Raw genomic sequence first — 16,679 nt, forward strand, 5'->3', positions numbered from 1 at the left:
TGATTCCATAGAGACATCTGCAACAGCCTCTTTCTGCATGGAAGAATTTGCTGGTTCTGTAGATGTACTGATTTTTTTGGGTTCCTTTGGAGGCTGCTTCTTGACAGCAGCAGCAGGAGGTCTAGATTTGTCAGATGCTGCAAGGCAAAAAGACACATGTCTGTATGCAAGGCAAAAAGACAGAGTTTAATATAACCTTAATAATTCGTGTTTATATGTCTGTCTATTTTGTGTTAAATACATATAAAACACAAAAATTGTAATACCAATTTGTATTAACATATCAAATATAAAATATTTTTTTTATTTTTATCAAATTCATCTACTATTTTTATTAAAATTTTAAGTAGTTTTTTTTTTTTTTGTATCCATTTATTGTGTCCTATTTGATTTGAGAGAGGTTTCTACTTTACTATGACAACGTTGAATTGAAAATGCTCCGTTATTGATCGGCTGGATTGGTTTTCATCTTTCAAGTGCAAAAGTTGTTGGAGGGGTGTCCTTATATTATTTTGGTATTTTCACGCATGCGTGTATGGTGCTATGTTCAATGAAACTTTAGGGCTTTTGTTAGAGGGACCGAAAATGTAATTATCTTTTCATGTTGATGTCTCAACAGGGAATAACTTGGGTTTTATAACCTTGTAGATTGCTTGCAAAGTTTGTAGATTTCTTGTTGATAGTAAGTGGTGTGGCATTTTTTGTGCATTTGAGCTCGCATGTTTAAGTACACATGCAAATCCACCCATGTTTCCATTTGGGAGTGGAAGCATTTTTTTTGCCTAGCTTTATTTATCAGTAACTTTTAAGAGCGTTGCTGACCTGATCCAATCAGATGGAAGCTTGGTAGCTACGGCCATATTGCCAGGGATTAGTTTATTTATTTCTGCTTCTAGCAGTATGTTTCCCCAACTGCAGCAGGATCTCCTGTTTTTTTGATAAAAATAATTTTTAGCTTATCCAAAAAAAAAAAGAAGAAGAAAACATGCAAGGGGAAAAGAAAACGGAGAAAAATATGAGATGCCAAGTGTGCAGAAATCTATAATAAAATTACATCGGTTTTCCTACTACAAACGTTAAACCAAGGACCTCCTCTATCAGTAATCAATATTCACACTTTACCCCTGACCCTTTTTCATCATACGTTGCATTCTTTCAACTACTTTTTGTAACTGTCATTTCCATGGGTGAATGGAGAAAGACATAATGGATGTAAACAAGATATAGGCACCGCTAGTCATATCCTCAATACTAAACATGCTGAATTAGTTGCCGTTCGTTTCTTATTTTAGTTTAACTCTCCCTATTCTTAATGTTGGTTTTTCTGTTCTTTCTACCACATTGAGATCATACAATGTGCCAGATTTAGATTCAAGACCACAAGAAAGTTAAAGGAAAGAACATAAACTTCCAGGATTGCATAATTACAGACGCTAAATATTGGACCATCCAGCAATAGCACCCTGCAGCAGGGGATGTCAATTCTTTACCTTGATAACATCATAACATATATCAAGTTGTATTCAAGTTAACCTCTGTAATTTAGGAAAAAGGTAGGAGTTCTAATGTGAAAAAAAACAAATTTTATTTCTCCCAACCTCGACTTTAAATCCACAAGAAAAATATTTTGCTGAGAATGTTTTCTGGTAGTGACAAACTAGATAATGGAAACACCCATATTTGCAGGTTCAACGGTATCAGATCAGATTATTCTTTTGCCTTCCCAAGTGGTTTTAGTGATCCTAAGGAAGGTATTAACACCTATATCAAGATAAAGCAAAATCAAACTCACACAAGTGATGTAAATAAACGTTTAGGGAGGGTCAATTGAAGGTTTACCTGGCTGACATGAACGCAGTAATCAAACTTCATCATAGAATTCAGAAATCAGCTAGTACCTAGGAAATACAGGAAAACATCAATTAACAACATAAAACCAACAAAACCAAAAATTTTACACAATTTATGTTATTTTCAGGGAAATTATAAAATAGAAATTAGTGGATTAAGTGAACTTACATCTCCTTGAAATCATCCTTGGTCTTGTTAATTAGATGCATAAAGCAGAAATTTGATCAAAAGAAATGAAAAAGCTTCAATCTTTTTCAGTTTTGTTCAACCTCATCATCAGCCTCATCATCAAAGCTAAAACTTCCACTGCTCCAAAGTCTTGTTGTGATAGTGGGATTATCAAGGCCATTGTCAAAATTGACCTCATCATCAAAGCTGAAACTTCCACTGCTTCAACGTCTTTTTGTGATAATGGGATTATCATGGTTGTCAAAATTGACATCTTCTTGATGTATTAATCTGCCAAAATTTAGACTGCTTCCTTTTATTGAGAGCCAATTTGAATGAATTGCAGGGTTTAGCTGGCATTTTATCATTTTAGGATTGCATTTGTCCTCATCATCATGAGTGCGTGGCAGGCAAGCAGAAATTCCGTAACTTGATTCCAAAAACTGAAGGGGTGGTTTCCCCTCCACTCCACTAGAGCTGAAATTTTTGTTGGATTCAACATTGCAGTCAGTATAACACTCAGCATCCACATAAAATACATGTACACCACGTTTCTCCACCTTCATATGATCTACACGCCCTCCATCATCTTTAGCTGTGATGTAGAATTCAAACGAGGCCTCCTCATAGTGCTTGTCTTTACGAAACATATTCTTATCAAACCAGAAGTTCATGTTATTGGACTCAAAGAATATGGGCTCATCATAATACATAGGCGAAGTCCGTCTACTTCTAAAATTATGACAATCACCGCATTTGGTTTTTAACTGAATTTTGCAAACAATTTGAACACCAATGTCTTCATGATTGATCTTGAAATCAACCACAACAGATTGAACAAAACACAAGAATCTCTCACTTTGCCAATCTGGACACAGCTTGATAGTTATTGAAGAATCCATGCTTCGGTACTCAAATCTTTCTGAAATTTCACTACAGGCAACAACTCTATCAAGAATATTACGGGAACTATTTCATGAAATCCCCTCGACCTTTCTTTCATCCATTCCTCTGCCATGCACTGAAGTCTAAGATGTGCATTGGCCACTATTTCGTCGACTACACCTTGATCCAAATCGAAGAAATTACTGAATAACATCTGGACTAGGCAAGAATTCTCCCAAAACCGTCTTCTGCTCAACACCAGTTCTAATGAAGTCCAGTCATGCGCATTTAGGTGTCGTACACGTGGTGGAAGCTCAGGCAATATTATAAGGCTCTTGCAACATTTTAAGCAAAGAGAAATTAGATTGGGAAGTTGTTGCATGCTAATGGGAGTTTTCACTATATTTGACCCACTTAGATCGAGAGTCGTCAAAACATGAAATTTGCTAAAGCAACTGCTAAGGATGACACCCAGAAGATTCAAGTTTCTATTGTACCTCACACCAATTATGTGGTCATTCAAGATGGGTGAGACTTTTATACTTAATCTTTTCGAACAAGCAAGCTTAGTTAGACATTGCATAGTCTCCACGATTTCTGGGAAAGTCTCTAAATTTGAACAGCCTGTGAGACAAAGTTGTCGAAGACATTTCAGCTTGCAAATACATGTTGGAAAACTTTTAATCCTCGTACAGTCATTCATACTCGACACGAACAGGCTTTCAAGCCTAGCAATTGATGAGGGCAGTTCTTCTATTGCTGTCGTCCAGTAATAAGATTTCTATGTTGCTCGAAACATTTGGAAACTGGGTAATGTTTAGGTAATGACGGAGATGGATTGCTTTTAGGAACTCCAAATTTACAATAGTGCTTGGAAGATTTTCAATCCTTGTGCCACTCATATCCAAAAGAGCAAGTTCTTTGAGACAATTGATTGATGAAGGCACCTCTTTGATTTGAGTATTGCTCAAAATTAAGTCTTTTATGTTCTCTGAAACATTTGGAAAACGAGTGATGTTTGCGCAACGAGAGAGACAGATTGTTCTAAGGGAATTCATCTTAACAACAGTACTAAGAAGATTTTTAACTCGTGTATGGCTCATTTGTAAGGAAGCGAGTTCTCTGAGACACTCAATTGATGAAGGCACTTCTTCTATTTGAGTCGCACTCAAGTTTAATGTCTTTAAGGTTCTAGGAATTTCTGGAAATATTGTGATTGGGTAGTCACTATGACACAGATTTTCAAGAAATTTCAAATGAACCATGCATGGAAGCTCAACCAAGCTTATGCACCCGCTAACCTCCAATTCTTCAATGTTTATGGCCCTTGACAGATCTGGGATCTTTGTTAAATTCTTGCAATTTCGGAACTCAATCACTCTTAAATTCACAAGATTCTGTAGGATGAAAATAAAGAATAACTACATTAATTTAAAGTCTGTAATTAAATTTAGAGTTTTACTAAAAAATGGAAAAAAAATATAGAAAAGAATAATGTTTTCTTTTTGGATGAGCACAATATTAAAGTATATAGACCTGATCTTTAGCCCAAAGTTGTTTGAAGTTACTATTCGGTAATCTTAATTCCACAAGCTTCTCTGGACTAAAATTTGATGGCAAAGATTTCAATGGGCAATACTCCCACTGAAAATAACTGAGCTCACCAGGAAGAGATTTAAGATCCTGCTGTGAAAGCAGTGATTTACCTTCATTTCCACAAAACTGAGAATAATAGAATTCGATAAACCTGAGATCATGCATCTTTGCAAAAACATCTTGATGTAATTGTATTTCATCAATTCCATACATGTCTAGCAATATCCCTTCAATTGATTTACTCCCCTATCACAAACAACAAATTATAAAATATAAATTAAATAATTTTTATCATTTAACTTATGAACAAGGAAAAATAAGATAATGCTCTTAACTCTTACCTTATCATGTTTTAAAACTCGAGACACAACTGTAGGAGTCCATAGCCTACTGCCTTCGCCCGGCTCTTTGGATTCTTGGCGAACAATATTCCAACCAGTATTATCCGATTCTATAATATTAACCATGCACTTATCAATCAGGTTACTTATTCCAAAAAGCACGCCTTTATAAAAACTATTTAATATTTTTGCAACAACCTTAGTCTTTTACCCTTTAAAAAAGCATGCGATATAGAGAAATATACTCCTCTGTGTGTCATCCAATCCATCAAAACTAATCTTCAATAGATTATGAATTTTTGGGTTGGAATGTTCCTTTAATTTATTTAATGCACTTTCCCATTGTTCTTCACACTCTGATAAAGTGTAGAGGCCAAGACTTTAAGAGCTATTGGAACCCCTTTAGCATATTCCAAAACTCTGTTTGATAGATCCATAAAATCATCAGGAGGATGGTTTTTCTTGAAGGCATATAGAGAAAAAAGATGAAGTGAGTTAGGATATTTTAATCCCTTAACTTCATATATTCTATCAACTGATCCATTCTTAAGTACTTGTTTATCTCTAGATGTTATTATAATTCTACTTCCATAACCCAAGTGATCACGACTGATTGCTAATATTTCTAATTGGTCCAAATCACTGACATCATCAAGGGCAACAAGTACCCTTTTTCGATGGAGTCTATCATTCAAGAATGTAGATCCTATTCTGGGAGTGCCAGTATTGAGACTTTCTTCTTCTAATATTATAGAAAGAATATCTCGTAGAGAAGTGATTCCATCACGTTTTATTGACTCCTCTGTGACATTGGAAACAGCAGCCATCAAATTTATCATAGACTTCATCATAAATAGCTTGAGAAAGAGTTGTTTTGCCTATACCACCCATACCCCAAATTCCTATTATTATCATTGGGGTGTCTTTCTTATTAATGGCTAACAAAGCTTCAATTCGCTCTTTGTGAGAATCAATTCCAACCAATCCTTTAGAATCACTTGGAGACATGCGATGCAACTTCTTTATAATATCTTCAACAATTTTCTCCATGTAATCAGGTTCGGATCTAACAAATACATAAAATGAATAAACTAAAATCAAAATTTGTTTTGACGGAAATCAGGTTTTGGCGACGAAATTTTCCGTTATAAACTAAAAAAATTAAAATTAATATAAATAATATCGAGAGGATTGAGAAGATTTGTTACCTGTCAGATTTATCTCCCACTATATGCCACCCCTTTATATAGCCTGCTTCAGTAAAAGCATCTTTCCACCCTTGCAATATGTGTGCTCACTTTTCTTGATGATCAGCAAAAGCTTTTTCAAAACTGCCGGTACGTATTCGAACATAGGAAGGACTAACATGGTAGAATATAGGCACTACTTCTTGTTTGTTGGCACGGTTCAGTTCCATGATCTTCAAAAGTTATTGCAAGCACCATGACGAACAAGCATAGTTTGTTGAGAAAATGATTACCGAGATCTTTGATTCCTCGATTGCTTTCAACAGAGCTGGAGACAGTTTCTGCCCCTTTTTCAGTTCGTTTTCATCGATGTAGACGCCGATCCCTTTCCGTTTCAGAGCCTGATATAAAATAAGCGGTGAAGTTGTTGCGAGTGTCTTCACCGCTGAAACTGAGAAAAACATCATGCTTAGGTTGATGAGAGGAGGAAGCCATGGAAGCAAGATCCTGTGCTTTTAAGATTGGCGGAGTAAAATGATATCAATTAAAGCCAGAACTGATCCACATACGGAGCAGTTTTTATAAAATTGGGGGCAACAGCCTAAACTAAGTTTAATTTTTTTTTTTTTGTTTCTCCAATTGTTTGTCAAACTTCATGGCCATGGTCAAATTGAAACACTGAAGCAGCTTATCCTCTCATAATTAAAATCTCCAAAGATTTTATTTTTCTTTTTCTTTTTCTTTTTCTAAATGTTCCATTTTCTTTGGATGAGATTCGGTATGATTTTACTTCATTTATTTGTAAAAAATGATTTTAAGGTGTTATTTTTTATTTGTTTGCAAAAACTGAAATTCTTCCATTGATTAATTTGTGAACCACATAGATAAAAGACATTCATGATATAAGCCATTTGGCATCTCTAAATGTGAGCTTAACCTCTCCAAATCCATGCATTTATGCTTGATGCTATTTAAAAATTTATTAAAAAAATTATTATTTTATATTATCATATATATATAATTTCTTCCATCTCAAATCTTTTGAGTTTTTTTATTTTCATAAAATTTTAAAAATTTCTGACTTTATTTTAATATTAAAATTTTAAATTTTTTTATAAAAATAAAATTCGTTAAAAAATAAAAATAATATACTAGTTCGGGAAAAGACAGAAGAACATAAAAATAATTAAAATTTCATGATAAACCGTTGTGAATAAGATCAAGAAAAGACAGTCTTGTCGAGAACTACTGACTTAAAGTCCGAGTCTAAGTGTCACGGACTTAAGGAAGAGTCCTGAATCCCAAATCGAACATAATAGGAAAGGTCACTGAGGTATATAAGGGTTCACACCACCTCCGTCTTATGAGGTGCCCTTTGTAGGACAAAACCGTGAGGCCAAGGGGGCCAAAGCGAATAATACCTCACAAGAGTGTGAACCGAGGCAGGAAGGTTGATCTGGAACGCCTGAAGGGTGAATGCCCGGGTCTCGGAGCCGCGCGGGTTCGGAGCTTAAGTCTCGACCCGTGACAAGTGGTATTAGAGTCAGCCCTAAACCGTTCGATCCACGCCAAGCATCTCAAGGGAGACAGGCAAGATGGTCAGCCTCCGTGACGAGGGCATCACGAGATTGGGTGCAGCAGAATGTCACGGACCTAAGGAAGAGTCCTGAATCCCACATCGAACATAATAAGAGAGTCACTGGGGTATATAAGGATTCACACCACCTCCGCCTTGTGAGGCGCCTTTTGTAGGACAAAACCCTGAGGTCAGGGGGCCAGAGCAGATAATATCTCACAAAGGTGTGAACCGTGGCAGGAAGACTGATCTGGGATGCCGGAAGGGTGAATGCTCGGGTCCCAGAGCCGCGCGGGTTCGAAGCTTAAGTCTCGACCCGTGACACAAGCACAAGCATAAAGCAAAAAATCTTAAAGAAAAGTTGCAGCTCTTTAGGGCTTGGTCATCCCCCCTACTACTGCAAAAACTTCAATTCCATCCTTGTTTCATTTGAGTAGAAGGGTCACCATAATCTTTTCCGGTTTTCAGCTATCTCATTCAATCATTGGTTCACCACCGTCGGGAAGATGTCATCCTCATTGTCCTTGCTTCCAATTTCTCAACGGCTGCTCCTTTTCCAACCTCATCAGCGCTAAAACTTCCGTTGCAGTCGGTGTAAGTTAGTGTTCACCATTGGCTTTCTCAGTGCCAGCATCTTTGAATAATAGCAATGACAAACTCAGCTTCAAGGTGAGCCTAGTCGAATCACGAGGAAAGCTGGGCTCGATCTTGTTAGGATTGCATTTGATTTCTTTACCTCCGCTTGAGCTGCATAGCAAGATGCTATAAAATATGAAAATGGGCACCATTTCAAGTGAAACCATAAACTAATGTATTGACAATCTGCTTAAACAATTTCTACTCCACATAATTGGAGTTGTTGAAGTAAAATACTAGTAATTCAGTATTCATTTCTGCACAATCACTTGCAATGAAAATTCTGACATCAAAAGCTAGCTAGCCATCTAAGTTTGACTAAGTTTTCATATCAATTTATACTAGTAAAAAGCTAATTGATCAGTTTCCTAATTATATAACTAGTGTTTTTAGAAAATGAAGATGTTGAAACAAAGGCTGGTAATTCCCAAGTGCATTCAGTATAAGAAGTACTAAATCTCTATCCAGTCAGATCACATCATTTTAAACACGGTAAGTTGAGAATGTAGCAAGTACTCAAGCTCTCATTGTTTGATTCATAAATATTAAAGCTATCAATTCAAAGAAAAATGTCGAAAGATGTCCCTTCAACACTCACAGTAACACCCACCATTACCTCTTTTAAGTATCAATAATCTATATGCAGCTTGAGATTTACCATATCTGAAAAGCAACTGACAGGTGTCCTGCAATGATACCAGAATAGAAAGTGATTGACTTTCCTATTAAATACAAATAGCCAACTAAAATGAAGAATAATGTTTTGTCAAAGAAATAGATAAATTTTAGCCCAAAGATCTGATATAAGTAAAAATTTCGAGCTGAATTCTATCTTGAATGTTAATAAGGGCAAACACATCATGTTGGATTCATTTGAATTTTTAACATTGGCGGTTGAGTTTGTCTTTTTCCCTGCTTCACTTAGACCAACAGGCGATTTTCATCTCTTTTGCCCATAACAGTGCCAAGGACTTACGAGTCAGACTTTGCGATTGTATGCAAACAAACATTATTTGTCGACTTTTAGAAAAGCATGTCGTTGCAAATGAAAAAAAATATTGAAATGAAACTGAGAAGACCAACTCCAGATGATTTAACTTACAAATTCATTGAGTTTATCTAATAATTTACACAAAATCTTCCATATAACATCTGAAAAGTAGATAGAATAATCTTTCATTAATAACTACAAATGCTATACTCAGGTTTTGCACCATTCTCTGATCTATAAAGCAGATAAAAATCTCTTTGGCTTTCTATATGTCATTCATATTCAAAGATATCAAGGCAACTAAAGTGGCTTCCGTTCAATTTCATCATAAAACCATTATTCAGTAACTTAATATATAAGGAACAGTAGCATTATAATGTAATTAGTAATAAGTAAAAGTTTTCCACTTGGCTAGTACCTTAAATTGTCTTCATTTGGAGTTTTCGCATTGCTTAGGACTCTGTTTTAACCCTCTGCCTTGGGACTGTGTTTTGCCATCCTTTGCTTAGACCAATCATTTGCATCTTCATTAACTTAATAGAAGCAAATTTAGAAAGTCAAGGCTAATCTCAGGGTAGTGACTTTTTTTTCAAAATTATTAACAACTTTACAAGCACTAAACCTTCAGATACCAGAATCATTCCTTATTAAAATTCATAAATAAATTCTCCAAGCAACTAGAGGAAATGCTCAATCAAATTCAGGGCATGCACAGGCTTTTAGCTACAAAAAGTTTAACCAAGGAATTTATCTATCAGTAATTGATATGTTCACAATTGATCCTTGACTTGCATAATAAATTTCATTTCTTCTACTTTCTCTCTCTCTCTCTCTCTATATATATATATATATATATATAAAATTAAACCTATAATTTCCCTTACTGAATCAAGAAACGTTATATTATAGACAAAAAAGAAGATAATGTAGCTGCTCTCCTCATTACTAAACATACTCAAATATTTTCTTTTTCTATTTTTTGATCTCACCCTATTCTCAATGTCGGTGCAAGTGTGTTCTGTTTTTCTCTACCGTCTGATGATAACAACTGAGTCCTGACAATCAGATGATATAAACTTAATACTTAACTGATGCAACTTTAAGAGAGCACTGAAATTGATTAAGATTCAAGACCACATGATAGTTAAAGATTTGATGTTATGCTTCATATAATTGTTCTGAAAAAAAAAAGAAAAAGATAAAGGTAAACTTCCACTTTTGCCTAGTTATAGAAGCTAATTTACCTTGAAGATCTGGAACTGCAGAGGCAGCAACAATAGCATATTGTTGCAAAAGGATGCAGGTCTCTAGCTTGATAGCACCATATTAAAATCAAATTCCGTAATTTAGCATGAAAAGGTTGCACATAATTAATTTGAAGGAAAATAATAACATTTGTCACAACCTTGACTTGAAAATCTACTATTTTTCTTATTGGTGACAAAGAGTATACTCAAAACACTCATCTGCAGGTTCAACGGTGTCAATCAGGTTAAGGCTGAATTTTCATTAAAGTTCCAAAAAATGTGCAAAAAACCTGTGAAATGCATAATCAACATGGGCAAGTAGAAATCAACCCTTTTATGGGAGAGGGACCTTCCTTTTGCATTCCAACCTGCCTTACAAATCCTACGAAAAGAATCAGCTGAAACCTAGATCAAGATAACGGAAAGTTATAAGCCAAAGCAATTTCACACAAGTGGTTCAAGAAGGAGCATACAAATTAGAAATCAACCACCATCTAAATGGATCATTAGGCAATAGAAAACAAAACACCTACTAGAAAAACCACCAAGTTTTCATACTATTTACCCTACTACTTAAAAGCCAAAACAAAATTTTTTAAAAAAAGTTGAATAAAGTGGGGAAATTTCAGAAAAGAAAAACAAAGCTATCTCTCAATCAGAGGACAAAAATACAACAGTGAGTGAGAAATAGAAAGGAGAAAATAGAATTAGGAGAGAGTGACCAGAAACAAAATGTGAAAGAAATGGACAAAGGAAAATGTGAAAGATTCTAAGTTGAACGTATTTCTTATTCTTTTGTTTTTCTTTTTCTAAATTACCAAGATTTAAAATTAATGACAAATTGGATCTAACGGTGACTTACCAATGCTTTGTAACTGAATTGCCTGGCCTTTAAATAAGATCAGAAAGCAAGATATGTTTGAGAAGTTGCACCTCCTCAAAAGAAATGAAAGTATTTCAGTCTTTTAGGCTCTGGTTCTTCCTCCTCATCAGAGCTAAAACTTCTTTTGTGCCTAGTTCTCATTGTAGTCATAGGGTCATCAAGGCCTCCCTCATCATTAGCTTTTTATTTTTTTTCCATCACTGATCCTTCGAAAATCTCTTTTTTTGACATCAAATTTCAAGGAGCCAATTTGGATCAATTGCAGAGTTAGGTTCCATCATGGAAGCATCACATCTCTTCTCTTCATCTTAGTGAATGATAAATTAGCATGACAACTTGATTCCAATGTCTCAATGGTTGGATTCACAGCCTCTTCAAAATCAGACCTGTAATTTCTACAGGATTCAACCTCTTTGTCATAAGATCTCACAGCATCCACATATAATACATTGACCCAACATTTTTGCACTTTGATATGCTCAATATTCGAATCAAAATCCATAGCTTTAACTCTATAATTTCCCTGACAGAATGGAGCAACATTATAGACAGAAAAGAAAATAATTTAGCTGCTCTCCTCATTACTAAACAAACTCAAGTAGTTTCCTTGAGCTTTTTTCTGACAGAGGAGTAGTTTAAAATCTTTATTTCTTAATAGGGGTAGTTTTAAATTTATTTACATAAATGGGGTACTTCATGCCATGTCAGATTTTTTAAATAATCATTTATATTTAAAAAAAAATTGAAACACCTCAACACTATCATTACTGTTTTTACTTAACACTATTTTCTACTGGTCTCTGAAGAATAGTGAAACAGAGTAGGAAAAAGGCCTCCAATTCAAGAAGAGATTTCATCATGAGATTATGAAATGCTAGGGATATTTATACTCTCATTAGGATAGAAAGAGAAGGTGGCATTTTAATGTGCTGATCTTACATGCCATTAATAATAGTCCAATGTTCTCTGACTCTCTGCACATATTTTCTGCTGTATATTATAACACTATAAATAGCATAAATATTTATAAGTTTTGAGACTAGTACTTAATAATTTAATTGTAACCCTTCCTCTTTACTCCCAAGTCATTTAAGCTATGCAAGTTCCAAAAACTGCTGTTGTATTAAAACAGAAATCATCCTTAGTAATCAAAAGAAAAATATAAATGCATGCAACAACAAGGCCACTGAGAAGAAACTAGGAAAACATTTATTGCAATGTAATATATCTGTATTCCATGAAATTTGTTTGATGTGCTTCATAATGACAATAAGATTGCATAGAAAAATAGACAGAACAAAATATACTTACAATTGAAGAACTTAATAATGATGTTGCACGCATCTGTGGCAGAAATCATTTTATTTTGAAGCCAGGTGAACAGCTTATCAGCTTTGATGTGCAGGTCCTTACCCTTTAAATCTTCACTGCCCCTGATAATCTTCTTCACAATCAAGCTCCCTTGTCAGTGTTTCTGGACCCCAGTATTTTGCACAGCATAAAAACACATCCTTAACAAACCCAAACATTTCTCAAGCATGACCAGATCCTATGAAGTGAAATTGCATTTTTGTAGTACCAGATGGCCCCTTTAAGCTATGACCTGGCTTCATAAGATTCCTCTGCATACCACAGGCAGCATAGCACCAATGGGAACAAACATCGCAACCAACCCAACTGCAAGTATTGTTAGCACAATCAAAATTCAACGCATTTTCCACATCCAATTAAACCAACAAAATTAGAATTAGTTTTAGACTGCATTTGCCGTATCCAACTAAACCTAGTCCATACAGTACCTAGTCCGTACAGTTGGCCACCTTCAACAAGGCATCAAATTAATGTGATTACACAATAAAAGTAGCCCAAACTGTAGAATTCATGTAGCATAAATAGAGATGGTAGCAGCTCATTAATCCCCGTGAATAGCCAAAAAAAATTCCTAAAATTCTGAATGCAGACCTTAAATTGTGGATTAAATTATAAGATTATCTACTTTCTCTTTGACCTTTTTGATTTAAAATGATAACTTTATATTCTGCATCACAAGCAGGGAAAAATATGAAAGAGGACATTTGCCCAAAATAGCCAAAGTCATCAAAAACTAACCTTCCACCAAAATGCTTCGCTAGCAACCCCTGGCAATTGACTTAATGTATAACCTCAAAGGAATGATGGTTGCACTAATCCAGCTACTGATGGATTCCACCCAAACTGATGTGACATAGGAATTATAGAAACACTCAAGTCCACCCAAGTGATTGCTGTTTCAGCTACATAAACCCAAAAAACTATAATCCAAAACTATGACGGAATTAAGCATAGAGATGAAGAGTTTGGGAATTTAATTTCAAGCTAACAACAAATCCCCAAAGAAAAAGAGAGATGAAGCAGGAACCCACCTAAATTGTTCCCATTCATGCTTGCCACTGGTCTTTGGTTGAAGAAGAGTTAGAGCATTGGAGCAGAGAAAGCGTAATCCCTTGTATTTTGTATGTAAAAGGAAAACAAAAAAATAATAAAAAATATGACATAGCATGAGTTTCCCATTTAGGTAAATAAGTTTCAAACTTTCCTTAAAGATGTTAAAGTTTTAAGACTAGTACTTAATAATATAAATGGAACCCTTCCTCTTCACTCATAAGTCATTTGAGCTATGCAAGTTACAAAAACTGCTGTTTTATTAGAACAGAAATTATCCTTAGTAATCAAAAGAAAAATATAAATGCATGCAAAAACAAGGCCACCGAGAAGAAACTAGGAAAACATTTATCACGATGCAATATATCTGTATTCCATGAAATTTGTTTGATGTGCTTCATAATGACAATAAGATTGCATGGAAAAATAGACAGAACAAAAGATACTTACAATTGAAGAACTGAATAACGATGCTGCATACATCTGTAGCAGAATCATTTTATTTTCAAGCTGGGTGAATAGCTCATCAGCTTTGATATGCAGGTCCTAGCCCTTTGAATCATCACTGCCCCTGAAAATGTTCTTTACACAATCAAGGTCCTATGTTAGTGTTTCTGGACCCCAGTCCTTTGCACAGCATAAAAACACATCCTTAATAAACCCAAGCGTTGCTGAAGCATGACTACATCCCATGAAGTGAAATTGCATTTCTATAGTGCCAGATGGCCCCTTTAAGCTATTACTTGGCTTGATAAGATTCCTCTGCATGCCACAAGCAGCATAGCACCAATAGGAACAAACATCACAACCAACCCAACTGCTAGTATTGTTAGCACAATTAAAATTCAGTGCATTTTCCATATCCAATTAAACCAACAACATTAGATTAGTTTCAGTCTGTATTTGCCATATCCAACTAAACCTAGTCCATACAGTTGACCACCTTCAACAAGGCATAAAATTAATGTGCTTACACAATCAAGTAATGTGTAGCCTTAAAAGTAGCCCAAACCGTAGAATTCAGGTAGCATCCTAACTAGAGATGGTAGCAGCTCATTAATGCCTGTGAATAGCAAAAATATTCCTAAAATTCTGAATGCAAACCTTAAATTGTGGGTAAAATTATAAGATTATCTGCTTTCTCTTTTACCTTTTGGAATTTGAAATGACAACTTTGTATTATGTATTGCAAGCAGGGAAAATATGAAAGATAGCACATTTACCCAAAATAGCCAAAGTCTTCAAAAACTAACCTTCAACCAAAAAGCTTCGCTAGCAAACCCCTGGCAATTGACTCAATGCATATCCCCAAAAAAATGGTGGTTGAACTAATCCAGCTACTGATGAATTCCACCCAAACTGATGTGACATAAGAATTATAGCAACACTCAAGTTCACCTAACCCATTTAACAAGCTTAACAAAATTAGTTCGACCTAAATATAAAACCCAAGTCCACCCAAGTGATTGCTGTTTCTACTACATAAGCCCAAAAATCTATAATTCAAAACTATAAACCCAAAAAACTATAATTAAAAACTATGGATGAAGAGTTTGGGAATTTAATTTCAAGACAACAACAAATCCCCAAAAGAAAAAGAGAGATGAAGCACATAAATGAAGAACCCACCTAAATTTTCCCTTTCATACTTGCCACTGGTCTTTGATTGAAGGAGAGTTAAAGCATCGAAGCAGAGAAAGCGTAATCCCTTGTATTTTGTATGTTTAAGGAAAACAAAAAAATAGTAAAAAATATGACATAGCATGAGTATCCCATTTAGGTAAATAAGTTTCAAACTTTCCTTAATGATGTTAAAATACCCTTCCATTGGGAAAAAAAAAAAAGCCCTAGTTTCCTTCTATTTTTGGCCTTTTTGTTTTTATTTTCCCCAATTCTCAATGATGGTGCAGGTGTGATCTATTTTTCTACTGTGAGATGATAACGACAAAGTCCTGACCATCAGATGATATAAACTTGCTACTTCACTGATGTAGCTTTAAGAAAGCACTGAAATTTATTACGATTCAAGACCACATGATAGTTAAAGATTTCATGTTATGCTTCATATAATTTTTCTGAAAAAAAAAAAAAAAAAGAAAAAGGTAAACTTACACTTTCAGCCAGTTATAGAAGTTCATTTACCTTGACGATCTGGAACTGCTGCGGCAGCAGCAATAGTATGTAGTAAGTAGCAAAGGGATGCAAATCTCTAGCTTCATAACATCATATTGAATTCAAACTCTGTAATTTAGCTTGAAAAGGTAGCACATAATTAATTTGAGGGAAAAAAAAATTACATTTGTCGCAACCTAGACTTGAAAACCCAATATTTCTCTGAAAACCCTTTCTACTGGTGACAAAGAGACACTTGAAACATCCATAATCTGCAGGTTCAAAAATGTCACATCAAGTTAAGGCTGAATTTTCATGAAAGTTCCAGAAAATGTGCAAAATACTGTCGTAATTCTAAAATGCATAATGAACATAGGCAAAAATAGAACCTTTTTATGGGAGAGAGGACCTTACTTTCACATTCCAACTGCTCTTAGGGATCCTAAGAAAAGCATCAACTGAAACCTTGATCAAGATAATGCACAGGTTATAAGCCAAAGCAATTTCGAACACAAGTGGTTCAGATGAATATTTTGGGAAGGTGCATGCAAATTAGAAATCACCTACTATCTACAAAGAAAATTAGGTAATAATAAAACAAAACACCAAGTAAAACACCACAATGTTTGCATACTTTACATTACTTTAAGAGCCAAAACGAAATTTAAAAAAAAAAAAAAATAGGGAAATTTCAGAAAAGAAAAACAAAATTATCTCTCAATCAGAGGAGAAAAATACAATAGTGAGCTGAGAAAAATGAAGGAGAAAATAATATGATGAGAGAG

At 34.9% G+C, this 16,679-nt stretch overlaps 1 protein-coding gene and 1 pseudogene across 28 annotated transcripts in view; both read right to left on the reverse strand.

Annotated features, from left to right (window-relative positions):
• Positions 1-16,679, reverse strand: part of LOC111314613 (disease resistance-like protein DSC1) — a 44,226-nt gene that overhangs the window by 23,290 nt on the left and 4,257 nt on the right. Inside the window, exons 5-20 of one of the 27 annotated variants that reach the window (XM_089753165.1) lie at positions 16,284-16,359; positions 16,080-16,166; positions 15,925-15,995; positions 15,412-15,490; positions 15,036-15,180; positions 14,233-14,364; positions 13,764-13,843; positions 13,471-13,652; positions 12,673-13,038; positions 11,341-11,747; positions 10,809-10,883; positions 10,637-10,697; positions 10,476-10,538; positions 9,650-9,755; positions 8,857-8,926; positions 7,201-8,351 (exon numbers count right to left, since the gene is read on the reverse strand). The gene's annotated coding sequence lies outside the window, so the exon portion shown is untranslated. Of the gene's footprint in view, positions 1-7,200; positions 8,352-8,856; positions 8,927-9,649; positions 9,765-10,220; positions 10,287-10,475; positions 10,884-11,340; positions 11,885-12,672; positions 13,039-13,470; positions 13,653-13,763; positions 13,844-14,232; positions 14,987-15,035; positions 15,343-15,411; positions 15,491-15,924; positions 15,996-16,047; positions 16,167-16,283; positions 16,360-16,679 lie in introns of those variants that run through there. The other 26 variants (XM_089753163.1, XM_089753160.1, XM_089753151.1 and 23 more) reach the window with 26 other exon arrangements.
• Positions 1,827-6,761, reverse strand: LOC111313166 (disease resistance-like protein DSC1; annotated as a pseudogene). Its single transcript, XR_016332853.1, has 5 exons — positions 6,050-6,761; positions 4,842-5,907; positions 4,441-4,746; positions 2,020-4,301; positions 1,827-1,898 (listed from the first exon to the last, which is right to left on the reverse strand). The product of XR_016332853.1 is annotated as a disease resistance-like protein DSC1 (transcript).

The sequence above is a fragment of the Durio zibethinus genome, chromosome 23 (assembly GCF_047325235.1).
Source record: "Durio zibethinus cultivar Kanyao isolate XHJ-2024 chromosome 23, ASM4732523v1, whole genome shotgun sequence".
Taxonomy (NCBI): domain Eukaryota; kingdom Viridiplantae; phylum Streptophyta; class Magnoliopsida; order Malvales; family Malvaceae; genus Durio; species Durio zibethinus.